This window comes from Engystomops pustulosus, chromosome 6, assembly GCF_040894005.1.
Source record: "Engystomops pustulosus chromosome 6, aEngPut4.maternal, whole genome shotgun sequence".
Lineage (NCBI taxonomy): Eukaryota > Metazoa > Chordata > Amphibia > Anura > Leptodactylidae > Engystomops > Engystomops pustulosus.
The window spans coordinates 74,621,199-74,639,730 of NC_092416.1; the positions used below are offsets into that span (position 1 = coordinate 74,621,199).

Sequence of the window (18,532 nt, forward strand, 5' to 3'; positions counted from 1 at the left end):
CATTTCCAGGGAAATATCTTTTAACTATTGATATACAGGCGGTCCCCTACTTAAGGACACCTGACTTACAGACAACCCATAGTTACAGACAGACCCCTCTGACCTCTGGTGAAGCTTTCTGAATGCTTTACTATAGTCCCAGATTGCAATAATCAGCTGTAAGGTGTCTGTAATGAAGCTTTATTGCTAATCCTTGGTCCCATTACAGCAAAAAATGTTTAATCTCCAATTGTCACTGGGGCCCAAAAATGTTTTTGTCTGGATCTACAATTATAAAGTATACAGTTTCGACTTACATACAAATTCAACTTAAGAACAAACCTCCGGACATTATCTTGTATGTAACCCGGGGACTGCCTGTATATTAAATTAACATTTAAGTAAAGTATCATCTTTGAGCTCCTCCCAATATTCCTCCCAACCAGTGAAATATTTACGTCCGTCTATTGACTACAGACTTTTCCCAGAAATGTATTTTATCTAATTTAGTTCATACTAGCCAAAGAAGCAACTCATATATGCAAATCAGCATTTTCCTGCACATGACTCCAAGGTGTGGTCCACCCTAATATATCCAGTTTCACAGGGGTAGCAGGGCACTGTCACTGGAGGCTGAATGGGAAATGCTGGGATTATGAAAAGGGCAAAAGAGCGCACTAGACCTTGCCCATGTCTATGGTGCACCAAAAGTCTGAAAATAAATCAAAAAGCTAACTTCAGTTTTCCTTTTAAAAACATGTTTGCGGCTTATTTAACAGATAGGAGTTGGACTGGCAGCAAGGGGGTGTGATTTAGTGTAAGGGGTAGAGGTATTGGGTATAAACAGAAAAGTTTCTGATCATCTTCTGTTTTTAGTTTTGGTTAGGATCTTTTTAATTGAGAGTGTAATGGAAAGACCAGACACAGTCTTATTCTAAACAATCCAAAACTTAGATTTATCATTCAGCATTAGCCATTGATAAAATCTGGTACAGTTCAAGACTGTCTATGTCATTTTGTGTCTTTGAGACACATATAATAAACCTGCTTCATTGGCCCACATTTTGAAAGTGTTTGCGCCAGTGACTTTGCACTGAAAAGATTGTGCAAACTGCTTGCACGTGTATTATAAAGTGTCTGCGCCAGTTTTGTGTTTGTGTGTTTAGGTGCACATTTTTCCTGTCTTTTCGGACACAGAGCAGCCGCTGCTCTGTGTCCGACAAGACAGAAAAAATGTGCACCTAAAGGGACGTGTCAGTGCTTAGAGTTTGCGTTACATTTATTACTAGGTGCACCATAAGTCTATCTGTGCCACAATTCTGCAGCATGCAGAATTGCAGAATTGCAAAGTGCAAAAAGGTGCACACTTTCAGAGCAGTGCAGGGTGCACCAGATAAATGAAGACCAGTTTTGATGAATCTGGCGCCCTCTGCACACTCTGCACTTGTTTTTATAAATGTGGGCCCTGGGGTGGCACCAGAACTGGGCATACCAGGGCAAGTGCAGGGGCCCAGAGCTGCTGGGGGGCCCACCTAAGGCTATACATAATGAATCCATGGGGGTGAGGGGGACTGAATCTAATGAATCCATTGGGGTTGAGGGGGATTTATATAAAATAGCCATGAGGGGGCTGTTTGGGATGATAAACTAGGGAATATTTTAGAGAACAGAAGACTGTTTTAGTTTCTGAATTTTTAATGCCGTCATGTGAGTTCACTGCAAAGGGGCCAACTGACGCTTTATCGCCCAGGGGCCTACTGAATCCATCCCTGTGTGGGCCAGTACGTCTAAATACAAAACAGAATCAATAAATCTGGAAAATTAGTAGTGCTGCATTTATCTGATCTTTAGATATCTATGTTGCAGCATTTGGTTTCATTTGGGCCATATGCTACTGAAATAAAAGTTTATATCTCTTCAAATCCAATGGGATCCAATGATATTAACTACAGTATAGTGATTCGATAACCATGTATTTCACGTAGACAAATGATCATAGTAGTTAAAATCAATTGCCTTGAAGTACAGAAAAAAATTGTTATTCCAAAATGAACTTTCTACTATTAAACTATAAAATCCCCTTTGCTCTATAGTCTCATTTTCAGCCCATTTGAGGATTCTGGAAAGTATTTCAGCGGCCTGCATTAAATAATAATAAGAAACAGTTTTGGAGTAAATTAAACCCAGAATATATTAATCAGGGAAATATTTGTAAAAGTAAAGTGGAGGAGATATTGGGGCAGAAGGCAGTCCTTGTTATAGGAATCGGACACATCTGGAATGTATTATTGCGCCGGGGTGTGTTTCATATCACAAACAGGTACTTGGTTGTGCTGGTAGCAGCCGGCTCTGGGTGGGCGAGGGATTAGGCAAAGCTTTGACATGACGGAGAGCCGAGGGACACGGTGCTGACATGTCTCAAACACCGCTCTAAGCCTCAGGGGTGAGATCTAAAAAGGAGTCTGAAAAAAGAAAAGGCCCAAAATATGAAACAATTTATTACGCAGCTGATCCCTAAATCAAGCCGTTAACAGCCCTATCAAAAATAGTAAACGGCTAAAGAAATGAAATCCTTTCGACAGCTGCAGGGGAGGCTTTCCGCAAAACATTCATTTGCTGCTTAAGAAGAAAATAGTTTGGTAAAGGACAGTGAGAAGTGAAGTGTGTGGGCCACAACAGATTTGGATAAGTTTACTAATAAATGATACTAAGGTAACCTTGATAGAAACCCTATGGTAGACTACAGTACCTAGTGACGTACTATGATGGCATTATATAGGAATGGAGATCACTAGTCCTCAATGTGATTTAATTTGCGTGGTGTAACTATATACACTCACCGGCCACTTTATTAGGTACACCATGCTAGTAACGGGTTGGACCCCCTTTTGCCTTCAGAACTGCCTCAATTCTTCGTGGCATAGATTCAACAAGGTGCTGGAAGCATTCCTCAGAGATATTGGTCCATATTGACATGATAGCATCACACAGTTGCCACAGATTTGTCGGCTGCACATCCATGATGCGAATCTCCCGTTCCACCACATCCCAAAGATGCTCTATTGGATTGAGATCTGGTGACTGTGGAGGCCATTTGAGTACAGTGAACTCATTGTCATGTTCAAGAAGATGTCTGAGATGATTCCAGCTTTATGACATGGCGCATTATCCTGCTGAAAGTAGCCATCAGATGTTGGGTACATTGTGGTCATAAAGGGATGGAAATGGTCAGCAACAATACTCAGGTAGGCTGTGGCGTTGCAACGATGCTCAATTGGTACCAAGGGGCCCAAAGAGTGCCAAGAAAATATTCCCCACACCATGACACCACCACCACCAGCCTGAACCGTTGATACAAGGCAGGATGGATCCATGCTTTCATGTTGTTGACGCCAAATTCTGACCCTACCATCTGAATGTTGCAGCAGAAATCGAGACTCATCAGACCAGGCAACGTTTTTCCAATCTTCTACTGTCCAATTTCAATGAGCTTGTGCAAATTGTAGCTTCAGTTTCATGTTCTTAGCTGAAAGGAGTGGCACCCGGTGTGGTCTTCTGCTGCTGTAGCCCATCCGCCTCAAAGTTCGACGTACTGTGCGTTCAGAGATGCTCTTCTGCCTACCTTGGTTGTAACGGGTGGCGATTTGAGTCACTGTTGCCTTTCTATCAGCTCGAACCAGTCTGCCCATTCTCCTCTGACCTCTGGCATCAACAAGGCATTTCCGCCCACAGAACTGCCGCTCACTGGATGTTTTTTCTTTTTCGGACCATTCTCTGTAAACCCTAGAGATGGTTGTGCGTGAAAATCCCAGTAGATCAGCAGTTTCTGAAATACTCAGACCAGCCCTTCTGGCACCAACAACCATGCCACGTTCAAAGGCACTCACATCACCTTTCTTCCCCATACTGATGCTCGGTTTGAACTGCAGGAGATTGTCTTGACCATGTCTACATGCCTAAATGCACTGAGTTGCCGCCATGTGATTGGCTGATTAGAAATTAAGTGTTAACGAGCAGTTGGACAGGTGTACCTAATAAAGTGGCCGGTGAGTGTATATGTTTTCAGGGGTTGTAACTTTTTATCTGTATTTGGAGTGTTGACTGACATTTAGGGGGGGGGAATGTATCATTGTAGTCACGTCAGTTTTCTGGCACAGAAATCTATCACTGAAGTCTTGAAGTCACAAGTCTCAACTGAAGGACTTTTTGTGATATTTGCCAACCTACTCCACCTATCATTCTAGCCTACTTACACCAGATTTATACAAGATATGGTAAACAGATTTATGAAGTGTGACTTTTCAAAAAGGTGAAAATTTTGCCGAAAATTCACTCCAGTCCCCTCCTGGCATAGGAAATATTTAGGAATCAATTGCAGAAAAATTTCTGACTTTTTTCCAACTTCTCACCAAAATGTCCAATGTGGATATTAACACTTTAAGCAGTGTATGCCACAATGATAAATCTGGCAAACAAAAAGCACCTAAGACTAAAAACTGTCACAAGAAAACTGCTTAATGATAAATCCCCCCGCAGTCCTTAATGTTGCCCTGTTACTTTTGCTAAATACCCGAGCAATATCCAGTATTTAAACGCTAGTGCGTTTCTGGAGTACTTTCCATGACTAGTTCACATACTTTGCATTTATCTTGTTACATGTTGGAGCTAGGTCTCTGTTTCAGGTGTTATTGGAGTGATGGACGCCGAACCTCTCAGTGGCAATGATGTCGTTGAGAAACTCCACATACACCCACACCTCACTCCAGTCAGGGTTGTATTGATTTTTTGCTACTATTTGTACTACTTTCTCTATCTTGCTTATTGCCGTGTACTCTGACCCTTTCTTGGTTATTGACTATTCTTTGCCTTATGATTCTGTACCTTGCTGCCATCTCTGTTTTGACCCGATTTGCCCAACTATGCTTCTGTTAGTCTCTTTTTCTTTCTTATCTGCCTTGTGCTCATACCCAGAGTAGGTACTGTAGTCCAGTGGACACAAGTAGGAAGGGACAGAGGTTTTTCTATTTTGACAAATACTCCTTTTAACTAGTAAGGTTTTTGTTTCCATTTTAGAATGATCACTCAGTTTACATGTGAAATGCAATTCAAGAGCATCAGGGAGAAGTAACTCCGAAATGCAGATTAATTTAGACCTACATGCTTGCAGTTGGTAAGTATCAACACATGTTCAATTGGCTAAAAAGGCAGAGTACTATTTACTAGCTTCTGAGTACCAGCATTTAGGTCAAGTACTATTGCTAGCGCAGAATACATTCAATTATCCACTATATCCACCGCTATTTGTGGGATACCACACTGAGTCAATATATGCAATATCGGGTCACTGTAATTGGGCCCCTGCAGGGATATTGTGGGACATAAACACTTTTCTAACAACCCATTTGGGTGTCTATGGTGGAAAAACTCTGCTGACGTGACCCTGGGGTGCTGACAGCACCTTTTGGATCTATTCATCTGTACAGTCAAAAAATACATCCTACATTGGGTATACGCACTGATATATAGAGCTAATCACCTATAACCACAACCTGCCCAACCAATAGCTAATACGACATATATGGTATCCAGTCTGGTCATCCAGCAAACCAGTACTGGGTTAATCACATGTGGCATTGGTGATACCCTGTGTTTTTAAGACATATTTTTGTTCATACTATTAATAAAAGTTAAGTTTAAGTTTTATTCCTTCCTAATGAAGTAGAGTTGTGTTTTAAAATGCAATTCAAGTGCAATTTATAAACGTGGCCTCAAGCTGTTTCCAATTAAGTGATTTCTTTAGGCAAAGCTATCCATTGGAAATAGGTAGCCCTCAGATCGGGTACAGTCAGACCTGGGCAGAGGGAGTGTGTTCAGTTTAAAATTATTTTAGTGGCAACATGGTTGTGTTCTAAATAATATAACAGAATACATTTATATTTATTAGTAGGCTCCCATTTAAAATCTTCTCAGATAATTATATTGGATTCCAGGTATGTTATAAACTTTCCTCCTCTTATATCTTACTGCAGCACGTTCATTATCATATATATAATCCTCCAATTTCTGATCTCTCCCAGACTGTGCGATGATTAGATGGCTCTAGGTTTTATTACATGCTGTGTAGTATTATAGTTTCATTTGCCATCCATGTCAAGTATGAGATATGTTCAAGGCACCTGCTAAAAATATAATTCAGGTGACAAATGGGTCATCAATAGTAACAAAGTAGGGGAAAGCACAGGACTTTAGTGGCGAGATTCCGAGCTTACGATTTCTCAATGAATAACTGCTACAGTTTGCGATGTTATGTACATAGCATACAAATAAGTGCAGGCTTCAAGGGCACACACTAATCTCACAACTTCTTCTAAAATAGTTAACTAGATGCAAATGTCTACAAGGGTTGCTTGAAATATGTTCTTCATACTAGATGATGTTCCTTTTAACTTAATGTTCCCTCAAGCCATCTATGTATTTGACAGGTTAATAAAAAATAAATAGGCATGGAGGCTACCACAGGTATTAACCATGATCATAACACAGGAGACATTGGGCAGCGATAGAAAAGTAAAAAGAAAATCTCTTGTAAATAGAACCTTTTTTGATTCTGTAGATTGACTGACAGAAGAAAAAGAGCAGGTAGGCGACACTTGACAAAGTTTTCTTCAATCAGGTCTCAGCTTGATGCTGACTAATTACACTGTAATGGTATTTATATGCTGCCGGCACTGGGAGAAATTACCTGACAGCACATCAATATTAATGCTGTATCTTGCATGTAAATGGCCTGGCACGTCTTCTGCTCGAGATACCCAAAGCTGTAACACTTGAGGTGCTGACTGCACTTACTGATCTTTAAAGGGACAACAGGACATTAGCCAAGTGAAATACCCCCAAGAGTTTGTTCTAGTCTGTAAAACTAACATTGCATGCTGGATGATACAGGAACTCTGCTTAGGACTATTGCTATGTAAAAAAGAGTGTAAAAGATATTTTGTCAATATAGGAATTAATTTCACATTGATTGCCTATGATATAAATACATAGAGCACATCAAAACAGATGTGGAAAGTAATCAACTATCACATATCATCATATCTTCAATATAAAACAAGACACATTAAAATGCATATATTTAATATAAAAGATCCTGGCTGTGGTCAATAAAATGACTCACAGGCCAAAAGGGGTTCCCTGTACAGGGAAATATAGACATACCACACATACCACAACAATGTATAAAATAATCCAGCAGTCCGACAGTAATCCATACAAAGTATACAAAAGCAAAGTCAATAAATATGAAGTATACAGACCAATGTGAAAAGGCTCAAGAGATAAGAGGGGCCCACAAAAACTCCCTACCCCACATGTATTGCCAGCTGTCTGGCTTCCTCAGGGATCTGACCCCAGAGGAAGCCAGAGACTCCTGAGGAAGGCAGACAGCTGGCAATACACGTGGGGTAGGAAGTTTTTGTGGGTCTTCTCCTTATCTCTTCAGCCTTTTCACATTGGTCTGTATACTTCATATTTATTGACATAGCTATTATATACTTTGTATTGATTATTGTGGGACTGTTGGATTCTTTTGTACATTGTTATGGTATGGTGAGTGATCTATCCCTCTCTTGGCTCTTGAGATATCACCATCTGGAGGGGAACCCCTTTTGTGAGTCTTATCATGGGCCAGGATCTTTTATTTTACATATATATATTTTAATGTATCTTTTTGTTTGTGGCTATACACTAATAAAGTGACTTGAAATATGTTGAAGATTTGATGGGGTATATAGCTGATTTAAGGTTTTGTTGTTAGCTTTATGGATACATTTAAGAGGATTACTTTGCACCCTTACGGTGTGCTGGCTATAACCTTTTTTGCCTGTGCTAGAGATGTCATTGGTAGGAATCCAAATGTTGGTATTCCTCAGATACCATTAACTGAAGGGCTTACTTGACAGGAAAAAAGTAAAAAACTTATGCGCCTGTTTCAACCAATAAGACACATTCAGATTGTATGTAGAGGATTTGAGAATTTTTGGTGACAAGTCTCAAAAAAAGTAAAGAAAAATGAAAGACAGCAATCCTAGTCCTATTTGATGGTTTATGTAACAAATCGAGTACAGTCAATAGAGGAAGCCACAGCTCCCTTAATTAGATTCCAGAAATCTTTATTTTTATCCAAGCATAAAAACACAACGTTTCGATTCATCACGAATCATGCTTGATAAAGATTTGTGATGAATCAAAATGTTGTGTTTTTTATGCTTAGATGAAAATAAAGATTTGTGGAATCTAATTACAATGGTGCTGTGGCTTCCTCCATTGACAAGTCTCAAATTATTGCACAACTGATGTGAATTTGGGCCTGAATTTACCGTTTTAAAAAGTGCAACTTCATAGATCAGTCTATTTAATCTGAATTTACTTGATAAATCTGGCTTAAGTAGGGTAAAGGGAAAAGTGGAGTACGGTTGGCAAATGTTGCAAATGTTTGCTCAAATTTGTAGTGGAGACATTTGTCCTTTAAACTGATTTAAGCACAATGATAAATTCCACTTTGAGCTTCAATAACAGTGCAATTGAAAATGTTTAAAAAATATTATTAAAAAGTGTTCATACTGTGAATTCTAAAATAAAAAATAAAAACTTGAAGATCATATTTTGCCAGAGCCCCTGTACAAGGGCAGCCAGCCAGGCAGGTCACAGAGGCCTGTTAGGGTTTTACAACTCTGGTTTACCAACATTAGTTTCCTGTGCTAAAACATGACCCTAACCACAATATGCCTGGCTGTCTGGATCGTGGCTTTAATGTTCTGCAAGATAATGTATAATGTCGTCCCACATGTAATAGGAAAACCTCTTACTGTACATACATTATAAGAGTTTACAATAATGTTGTCTCATTTCTTGTAATTGTTTTATATATAAGTAGTTATTAGTCTACAACTCTAAATTTATACAGATCTGCAACTCATGGATACATACCAGTTAGTCAGATTCTTATGTAAGGCTAAGTTCACATCTGCGCTGTAGGCTCTGGTAAATACAGTCATGGCCATAAGTTTTGAGAATGATACAAATGTTAATTTTTACAAAGTCTACTGCATCAGGTTTTATAATGGCAATTTGCATATACTCCAGAATGTTATAAAGAGTGATCAGCTTAACAGCAATTCATTGCAAAGTCAATATTTGCCTAGAAAATGAACTTTTTCCCTCAAAACATTTCCACTTCATTGCAGGCCTGCCTTAAAAGGAGCAGCTAACATCATTCCAGTAACACAGGTGTGGGTGCTGATGAGGACAGGGCTGGAGATCAATCTGTCATGATTAAGTAAGAATCATATCACTGGACACTTTATATGGAGGCTGGTGCTTGGCATCATTGTCTCTCTTCTGTTAACTATGGTTATCTCTAAAGGAACATGTGCAGTCAACATTGCACTGCACAATACTGGCCTAACAGGGAAGAGTATCACAGCTAGAAAGATTGCACCTCAGTCAACAATCTATCACATCATCAAGGAATTCAAGGAGAGAGGTCCCATTGTTGCCAAAAAGGCTCCTGTGCACCCAAGAAGGACCAGCAAGCACCAAGACCGTCCCTTAAAAGTGTTTCAGCTTCGGGATTGGGCTACCAGCAGTGCAGAGCTTGCTCAGGAATGGCAGCAGGCAGGTATGAGTGCATCTGCAGGCACTGTGAGGCGGAGACTCTTGGAGCAAAGCCTGGTGTCAAGGAGGGCAGCAAAGAAACCACTTCTCTCCAGAAAAAACATCAGGGACAGACTGATATTCTGCAAAAGGTACAGGAAGTGGACTGCTGAGGACTGGGGTAAAGTCATTTTCACAAAACATAGAGATTTTGGGTCCATGGCCTGGAAACTCCCCAGATCTTAATCCCATTGAGAACTTGTGGTCAATCATCAAGAGACGGATGGACAAACAAAAACCAACAAATTGTGACAAAATGCAAGCATTGATTGTGCAAGAATGGACGGCTATCAGTCAGGCTTTGGTCCAGAAGATGATTGAGAGCTGCCAGGGAGAATTGCAGAGGTCCTGCAGAAGAAGGGTCAACACTGCAAATATTGACTTGCTGCATTAACTCATTCTAACTAATATTTGTGTCATTCTCAAAACTTTTGGCCATGACTGTATGACAGAGGAAAAAAAGTTCTGCGCGTCATTAAAATTATGGACATGGCAATGGAATCCCAATGGACCACAAAATAGTCAATGGGAACTTTAGGGTACTGCTATTTTACACATTGGGGGCTCCTAACATGGGGCAGGACAACAGAAGACTTAAAGTTCTAGTGAGCTGACAGTATCCTAAAAGATCCAGACTAGGGATGAACAAATCTATTTGTTGGTTTGGAGATTCTGCAAGAATCTGACATTCTTCATGCACTGAAGCCAATCCAAATTGTTCCTGCTTTGCTTTGGACAAATATTTTTAAATGGATGCTGGCCTATGCTGTCATAGTTCACAGAGCCCAAGAAGGGGAATAGGCGAGAGAAAATTAAACATTTCTTTACTAATTTATGAAACAAGATAGGACCTTTTCACGAATTCTTGTGTTTTAGAGCACCAGAGGGAGTTATATACCAATTCCTAGGACTACAGGAGCAGTATCGGTTCAGATGGAATAGATTCAATACTTGCCAAGGAAATATTGTATTATATGCTTGTCTCTAATTGGGACATATAGCACAAGCTTTAAAGGATTTATTCTAAATCTATGAGAAGGAAACAATATTAACACCACTATGCACCTATTCCTCAGGTTACCTGGTGATTGGTACAGTTTGTACACAAGGCATTAATATTCAAGGTTACCTTTCTGTGGAGAACTCAGTAACCGGACGGATCAGAGCATTAGGAACATCCTGACGAAATCTGAAGCAAGAAAATATTAGAATAGTCTTTAGTACACTATATGAAATATGTTCACATTGCATTTATTATGTACTTTTGCAGTTTCATGATGTAAAATCTAAAAATGTTAATAGTAGGGAGGAACTAAACAGTTTAGTTTTGACATGTTTGACTGCTCACTGCCCCATGAACTGTGCTAGCATGGATTGCAGGTGTTACCCTTTACATGACACTATTTTCATGACAACATTGGGGCCTTTAAATGCCAGTAGCATTTAAATGGTTAACACTGGGTAGAGGATGGGGGGTTGTTTGAGCCCTAACACTGAACCTGGACTGATAGCTGAATATTGAGGTTTGGGTCCACTCATCCCTAGTTAAAGAAAATCTACCACCAGGAACAAGGATTGTAAACCATACACACTTACATGCTGGTGTGTGCCCCTTTGGTTGTGTCTGCTCTGCTTTGAACTTCTTATGTCGTTGTATTTTTAAAAAAAAGCTTTGAAAATTATGCAAATGAGTGTGAGGGGCCTAGGGTCCATAGCTTTTAATTGTGCCCCTCATTTGCATAATTTGTAAAGCTTATTTTTATATAAACAAGGGCATAAGAAGCTAAAAGAAGAGCAGATGTTGCCAGAGGGCATACATATCAGCAAATAAGTTTGAAATCTGGTGACAGATCTAGTGAAACAATACACTCACCGGCCACTTTATTAGGTACACCATGCTAGTAACGGGTTGGACCCCCTTTTGCCTTCAGAACTGCCTCAATTCTTCGTGGCATAGATTCAACAAGGTGCTGGAAGCATTCCTCAGAGATTTTGGTCCATATTGACATGATGGCATCACACAGTTGCCGCAGATTTGTCGGCTGCACATCCATGAGGCGAATTTCCCGTTCCACCACATCCCAAAGATGCTCTATTGGATTGAGATCTGGTGACTGTGGAGGCCATTTGAGTACAGTGAACTCATTGTCATGTTCAAGAAACCAGTCTGAGATGATTCCAGCTTTATGACATGGCGCATTATCCTGCTGAAAGTAGCCATCAGATGTTGGGTACATTGTGGTCATAAAGGGATGGACATGGTCAGCAACAATACTCAGGTAGGCTGTGGTGTTGCAACGATGCTCAATTGGTATCAAGGGACCCAAAGAGTGCCAAGAAAATATTCCCCACACCATGGCACCACCACCACCAGCCTGAACCGTTGATACAAGGCAGGATGGATCCATGCTTTCATGTTGTTGACGCCAAATTTTGACCCTACCATCCGAATGTCACAGCAGAAATCGAGACTCATCAGACCAGGCAACGTTTTTCCAATCTTCTACTGTCCAATTTCGATGAGCTTGTGCAAATTGTAGCCTCAGTTTCCTGTTCTTAGCTGAAAGGAGTGGCACCCGGTGTGGTCTTCTGCTGCTGTAGCCCATCTGCCTCAAAGTTCAACGTACTGTGCGTTCAGAGATGCTCTTCTGCCTACCTTGGTTGTAACGGGTGGCGATTTAAGTCACTGTTGCCTTTTTATCAGCTCGAACCAGTCTGCCCATTCTCCTCTGACCTCTGGCATCAACAAGGCATTTCCGCCCACAGAACTGCCACTCACTGGATGTTTTTTCTTTTTCGGACCATTCTCTGTAAACCCTAGAGATGGTTGTGCGTGAAAATCCCAGAAGATCAGCAGTTTCTGAAATACTCAGACCAGCCCTTCTGGCACCAACAACCATGCCACGTTCAAAGGCACTCAAATCACCTTTCTTCCCCATACTGATGCTCGTTTTGAACTGCAGGAGATTGTCTTGACCATGTCTACATGCCTAAATGCACTGAGTTGCTGCCATGTGATTGCCTGATTAGAAATTAAGTGTTAACGAGCAGTTGGACAGGTGTACCTAATAAAGTGGCCGGTGAATGTATATATATATATTTCAGTCTATGGGTGACTGGTGCAGTAAACCAGAGATCTAACCGTTTGAAATGAAAGCTCTTTTGTGATTGGTCGCTATGAGCCACAAAGTCCGTTTTCCCTTTAGACACTTTCATAAATCTGCCCCATTGTTGAAACATTTTACTAAATATTTGTGTTATTTTTAAAGCTAAATAGACCTTATTAAAGAATTACAGAATGACAGATCAGAGAAATATCTGTCTTGTCATCGGTTTTCAGGAGTCCGAGCTTGTGATAACATTATGTGCAGCAAAGCTCAGAGTAAGGCAAATTCCCTATTCTTGGTATGCTGGCAATGACATTAACGAATCACAGAGATCATAAAAAGGGCCATTATTCATAGCACAGAAGTGATCACATTACTGCTTGACATTAACAATAAGAAATACGTGTACTTCTAATATTACACTTTATAGCTGATGGGATCACCACTTCACACTGATAGGCAAACCATGTGTGCTCTTATTACACAGCTGTCAATGGCTCTGAATAATAGAAGTATGACAATATGATTGAATGCCTTGAAGTAACATTGTCTGAAAAAGATATATCTATCCTCAAGGTTGCTGTAATCCATGTAATCACTTACCGTATATTTTGCCAGTGATCCTCTGTATATGACAAAGGAGGGAGAGAGAGGCTATATAATATATCTGGTACAATGCAAAGTTTTATCATTGAATGAAATATTATCTAGCCCAGAAGAATTTAGCTTATCTATTCGTTAATTCATAGATTTTATAGATTGAATTAAGTCCAATTGTCCTGGAAATCATAATAAACCCCCTCTATTCCTCTAAAATACAAATATTTTTTTTAATTAAAAGGTCTTATCTCATTTTGTTGATGTTCTAGGAATTTTTTCATGAGGCATAGGCCTCAAACACACAAGCATAGTCATGAATGAGACCAGTGATCGAGCTGCAAATTGCCCCCATAGAGGTCTATGGCACCCGATCACTGTGTGGTAAGCACATTGGGGCAGATGTATTATCGTCTCTGCGCCTTAAAAATGCCGGGATCTTCCTCTCTTTTGGCGCAGAATTGTTGTGGATCATTTATAATGAATTTGTGCCAGAAAGAACAGATGTTTTCGACTATCCAGACTCTTCCGCCTTTTTTTCCACAACGGGGCGTAGCCTAACTTCTCCACATTATCCGTCACATTTATGTGTATTTTGTCTGCATTTTTAGGCACAAATTTTGGCGCACAATAGACCAGGAAAAAAATGGTCAGAGAGCAAAATTAAGGCGCAGTCTATGTAAGATTTTGGCGCACATCTCATGATGTTGGCATTTTAAAACATTGGGCTGTGCTTTCCAGAGACTGATCTCTGATGACGACAGTCGTGCTTGCGCCAGAATTAGTAAATCCCCCCATTTGCGTCTCACTGCACCGTTACTTTGCTTGGTGGCCACCATGCAAAATATGGGACATGTCCCATATTTTGCCGTATTACGGAGGGGTGAGGAGCACTCCACTCAGCTGTGTTCTATGTCCAGATTCTTTAGCACAAAAGTTGGGAAGGATCTATACTTGGCAGGTTAAAAATAACCCAGATTCTGGACCAGGTGAGCCTACAGTTGTGTGTTTGAGGCCCAAGGGTTAATTCTAAATCTAACCCTAACCATGATCCTAGCACTAACCCTAAGAAAATTAAAGGGGTTGGCCACTTTAGTTGGGGCAGAATATTAGGTAATTTACTAATATACATCTATTAAAAGTTCTGCAACTCTTTCTTGATATGTAAAGTGAAACCTCCTGTCTTTTACCTTATCTGCCAGATACTCCTGTCCATAAAATGGCTGCAGATGGAGGGTCATGTGATCTCTAACTGCCCATGAGAAATTACCCTGCCAGGACCTTATCATAGTATTCATGATTACTATTATAAAGTTCTGGCAGGGTGATTGTTCATGGACAGATAAGATCACATGATCATCTGCAGCCATTTTATGGTGAGTTATGTCTAGTTAATGAGGTAAAAGAGAGAAGGATTCACTTTACATATCAAGAAAGGTAAATTTCCTAATATCCTGGCCTACCCCTTAAACAAAAAAAGATGGGGCTTTTTTTAGTAATTAAAAAAAATGCATTGTAGAGGACTAGAGGGAGTTATATACCAGTTTCCACAACAATTGGAGCAACATTGTTTCAGACCCAAACCAAATTTTATGAAGCATCAACTTATCAAATCTTGAATGATTCACTCATCTGTAGTTGTGTTATATAAATAAAACAATATGATTATTAAAGAACCATAAACAATTATATATAATAATATACTAAATATTTTAAAAACACTACTTAAATATACTATTATTAGAGATGAGCGAACACTAAAATGCTCGGGTACTCGTTATTCGAGACGAACTTTTCCCGATGCTCGAGTGCTCGTCTCGAATAACGAACCCCATTGAAGTCAATGGGAGACTCGAGCATTTTTCAAGGGGACCAAGGCTCTGCACAGGGAAGCTTGGCCAAACACCTGGGAACCTCAGAAAAGGATGGAAACACCACGGAAATGGACAGGAAACAGCAGGGGCAGCATGCATGGATGCCTCTGAGGCTGCTTAAACGCACCATTATGCCAAAATTATGGGCAACAGCATGGCCATGACAGAGTGACAGAATGAAGCTAGATAGCATCTAAAACATGCAATAATTGACCCTGACACTATAGGGGACGGCATGCAGAGGCAGCGGCAGCAGGCTAGAGAGTGTCATGGCGACATACCCTAAATGGACTCAGGCTTCAAACCAATGGGTGGCAGAGAGGAACCAAAGGAGGTGAGCAAGAAGTGCTCAAATAATATCGGTACATGATAAAAGTTTGCCAGTATATTTTGTGGATTACACAGCAGGGTGGCGACAAAGTTAACATGGAAGCCATGAAAACAACCCAAAATTCTGCCTGACACAGCTCGTTTGATAAGGGGACCATGTATGGAGGCAGTGAACTAGTAGTAGATTAAAGGTGCTGCAGTTAAAACTATGTTAGTTGGATCTTGGCATGGAGCTGGCGCTCCGCTGCCAGGCGAGCTTTCGCCAATCCAAGCCCCTGTCTCTAGGCTACTCCCCAAACAGCACTTCTAAGAACCTTTTGTATAAGATCAAGTGTAGTAGCGTTCTTATAAGTTTAGGATATGCCGGGTGAGGGGAATGTAAACAGATGCGCAAGAAGCGCATGATGCGCATGGAGCTGGCGCTCCGCTGCCAGGCGAGCTTTCGCAAATCCAAGCCCCTGTCTCTAGGCTACTCCCCAAACAGCACTTTTGTATAAGATCAAGTGTAGTAGCGTTCTTATAAGTTTAGGATATGGCGGGTGAGGGGAATGTAAACAGATGCGCAAGAAGCGCTGAAATAATATCCCTAAATGGTAAAAGTTTGCAAGTATATTTTGTGGATTACACAGCAGGGTGGCGACAAAGTTAACAACTTTGATGTGGAATCCATGAAAACAACCCAAATTTCTGCCTGACACACCTCGTTTGATAAAGGGACGATGTATGGAGGCAGCTATATGGACGACTTTTGGAGGTAGGAATGGAGACAACGTGTGGAGGCTGCTATGGAGACAATTTAATTTGGATAGTGCCTGTATGTGGCAGTCCCAAACATTTTTCAAACCAGAGGAGCAGGTAGGTGGCCCTCCAGTAAAATGGGATAGATTGAGTGCCTGTATGTGGCAGTCCCAAAAATTGTTCAAACCAGAGGAGCAGGTAGGTGGCCCTCCAGTAAAATGGAATAGATTGAGTGCCTGTATGTGGCAGTCCCAAAAATTGTTCAAACCAGAGGAGCAGGTAGGTGGCCCTGCAGTAAAATGGAATAGATTGAGTGCCTGTATGTGGCAGTCCCAAAAATGTTTCAAACCAGAGGAGCAGGTAGGTGGCCCTCCAGTAAAATGGGATAGATTGAGTGCCTGTATGTGGCAGTCCCAAAAATGTTTCAAACCAGAGGAGCAGGTAGGTGGCCCTCCAGTAAAATGGGATAGATTGAGTGCCTGTATGTGGCAGTCCCAAAAATGTTTCAAACCAGAGGAGCAGGTAGGTGGCCCTCCAGTAAAATGGAATAGATTGAGTGCCTGTATGTGGCAGTCCCAAAAATTGTTCAAACCAGAGGAGCAGGTAGGTGGCCCTCCAGTAAAATGGGATAGATTGAGTGCCTGTATGTGGCAGTCCCAAAAATGTTTCAAACCAGAGGAGCAGGTAGGTGGCCCTCCAGTAAAATGGAATAGATTGAGTGCCTGTATGTGGCAGTCCCAAAAATTCTTCAAACCAGAGGAGCAGGTAGGTGGCCCTCCAGTAAAATGGAATAGATTGAGTGCCTGTATGTGGCAGTCCCAAAAATTGTTCAAACCAGAGGACCGGGTAGGTGGCCCTCCAGAAAAATGGAATAGATTGAGTGCCTGTATGTGGCACTCACAAAAATTGTTTCAAACAGAGGACCGGGTAGGTGGCCCTCCAGAAAAATTAAATGCATGAAGTATAGCAAGAGCCAGTGGGCCCTGTCAAAAAATAGCCATTTTCCTCTGCTTTACTGTACAAAGAGGAGGAGAAGGAGGAAAATGAGGAGGAGGAGGAGGAGTGGATCAATTATTCAGGTTGAGCTTCCTTCACCTGGTGGAGATTGGAAATTCTGAGAAATCCAGCCTTTATTCATTTTAATAAGCGTCAGCCTGTCAGCGCTGTCAGTCGACAGGCGTGTACGCTTATCGGTGATGATGCCACCAGCTGCACTGAAAACCCGCTCGGACAAGACGCTAGCGGCAGGGCAGGCAAGAACCTCCAAGGCGTACAGCGCCAGTTCGTGCCACATGTCCAGCTTTGAAACCCAGTAGTTGTAGGGAGCTGTGTGATCATTTAGGACGATGGTATGGTCAGCTACGTACTCCCTCACCATCTTTCTGTAAAGATCAGCCCTACTCTGCCGAGACTGGGGACAGGTGACAGTGTCTTGCTGGGGTGACATAAAGCTGGCAAAAGCCTTGTAAAGCGTACCCTTGCCAGTGCTGGACAAGCTGCCTGCTCGCCTACTCTCCCTCGCTACTTGTCCCGCAGAACTACGCACTCTGCCGCTAGCGCTGTCAGAAGGGAAATACTGTTTCAGCTTGTGCACCAGGGCCTGCTGGTATTCATGCATTCTCACACTCCTTTCCTCTGCAGGGATGAGAGTGGCAAGATTTTGCTTGTACCGTGGGTCCAGGAGAGTGAACACCCAGTAATCGGTGCTGGAATAAATTCTTTGAACGCGAGGGTCACGGGATAGGCAGCCTAGCATGAAATCTGCCATATGCGCCAGAGTACCAACGCGTAAGAATTCACTCCCCTCACTGGCCTGACTGTCCATTTCCTCCTCCTCCAACTCCTCCAACTCCTCTTCTTCTGCCCATACACGCTGAACAGTGAAGGACTCAACAATGGTCCCCTCTTGTGTCTCGCCAACATTCTCCTCCTCTTCCTCCTCATCCTCCTCCACCTCCACCTCCTCCGATATGCGCTGAGAAACAGACCTCAGGGTGCTTTGGCTATCAACAAGGGAATATTCTTCCCCCGTCTCTTGTGACGAGCGCAAAGCTTCCGACTTCATGCTGACCAGAGAGTTTTTCAACAGGCCAAGCAGCGGGATGGTGAGGCTGATGATGGCGGCATCGCCACTGACCATCTGTGTTGACTCCTCAAAGTTACTCAGCACCTGACAGATATCAGACATCCACG

The 18,532-nt window shown here is 41.6% G+C and overlaps 1 protein-coding gene across 7 annotated transcripts in view; it reads right to left on the minus strand.

Annotated features, from left to right (window-relative positions):
* The window catches only part of PKNOX2 (PBX/knotted 1 homeobox 2), a 305,145-nt gene that overhangs the window by 139,932 nt on the left and 146,681 nt on the right, over window positions 1–18,532 (minus strand). For 5 of the 7 annotated variants that reach the window (XM_072156593.1, XM_072156591.1, XM_072156586.1 and 2 more), the window contains one exon: window positions 10,823–10,882. The exons of the other annotated variants lie outside the window; for them this stretch is intronic. The gene's annotated coding sequence lies outside the window, so the exon portion shown is untranslated. The remainder of the gene's footprint in view (window positions 1–10,822; window positions 10,883–18,532) is intronic. 7 annotated transcript variants of the gene reach the window in all.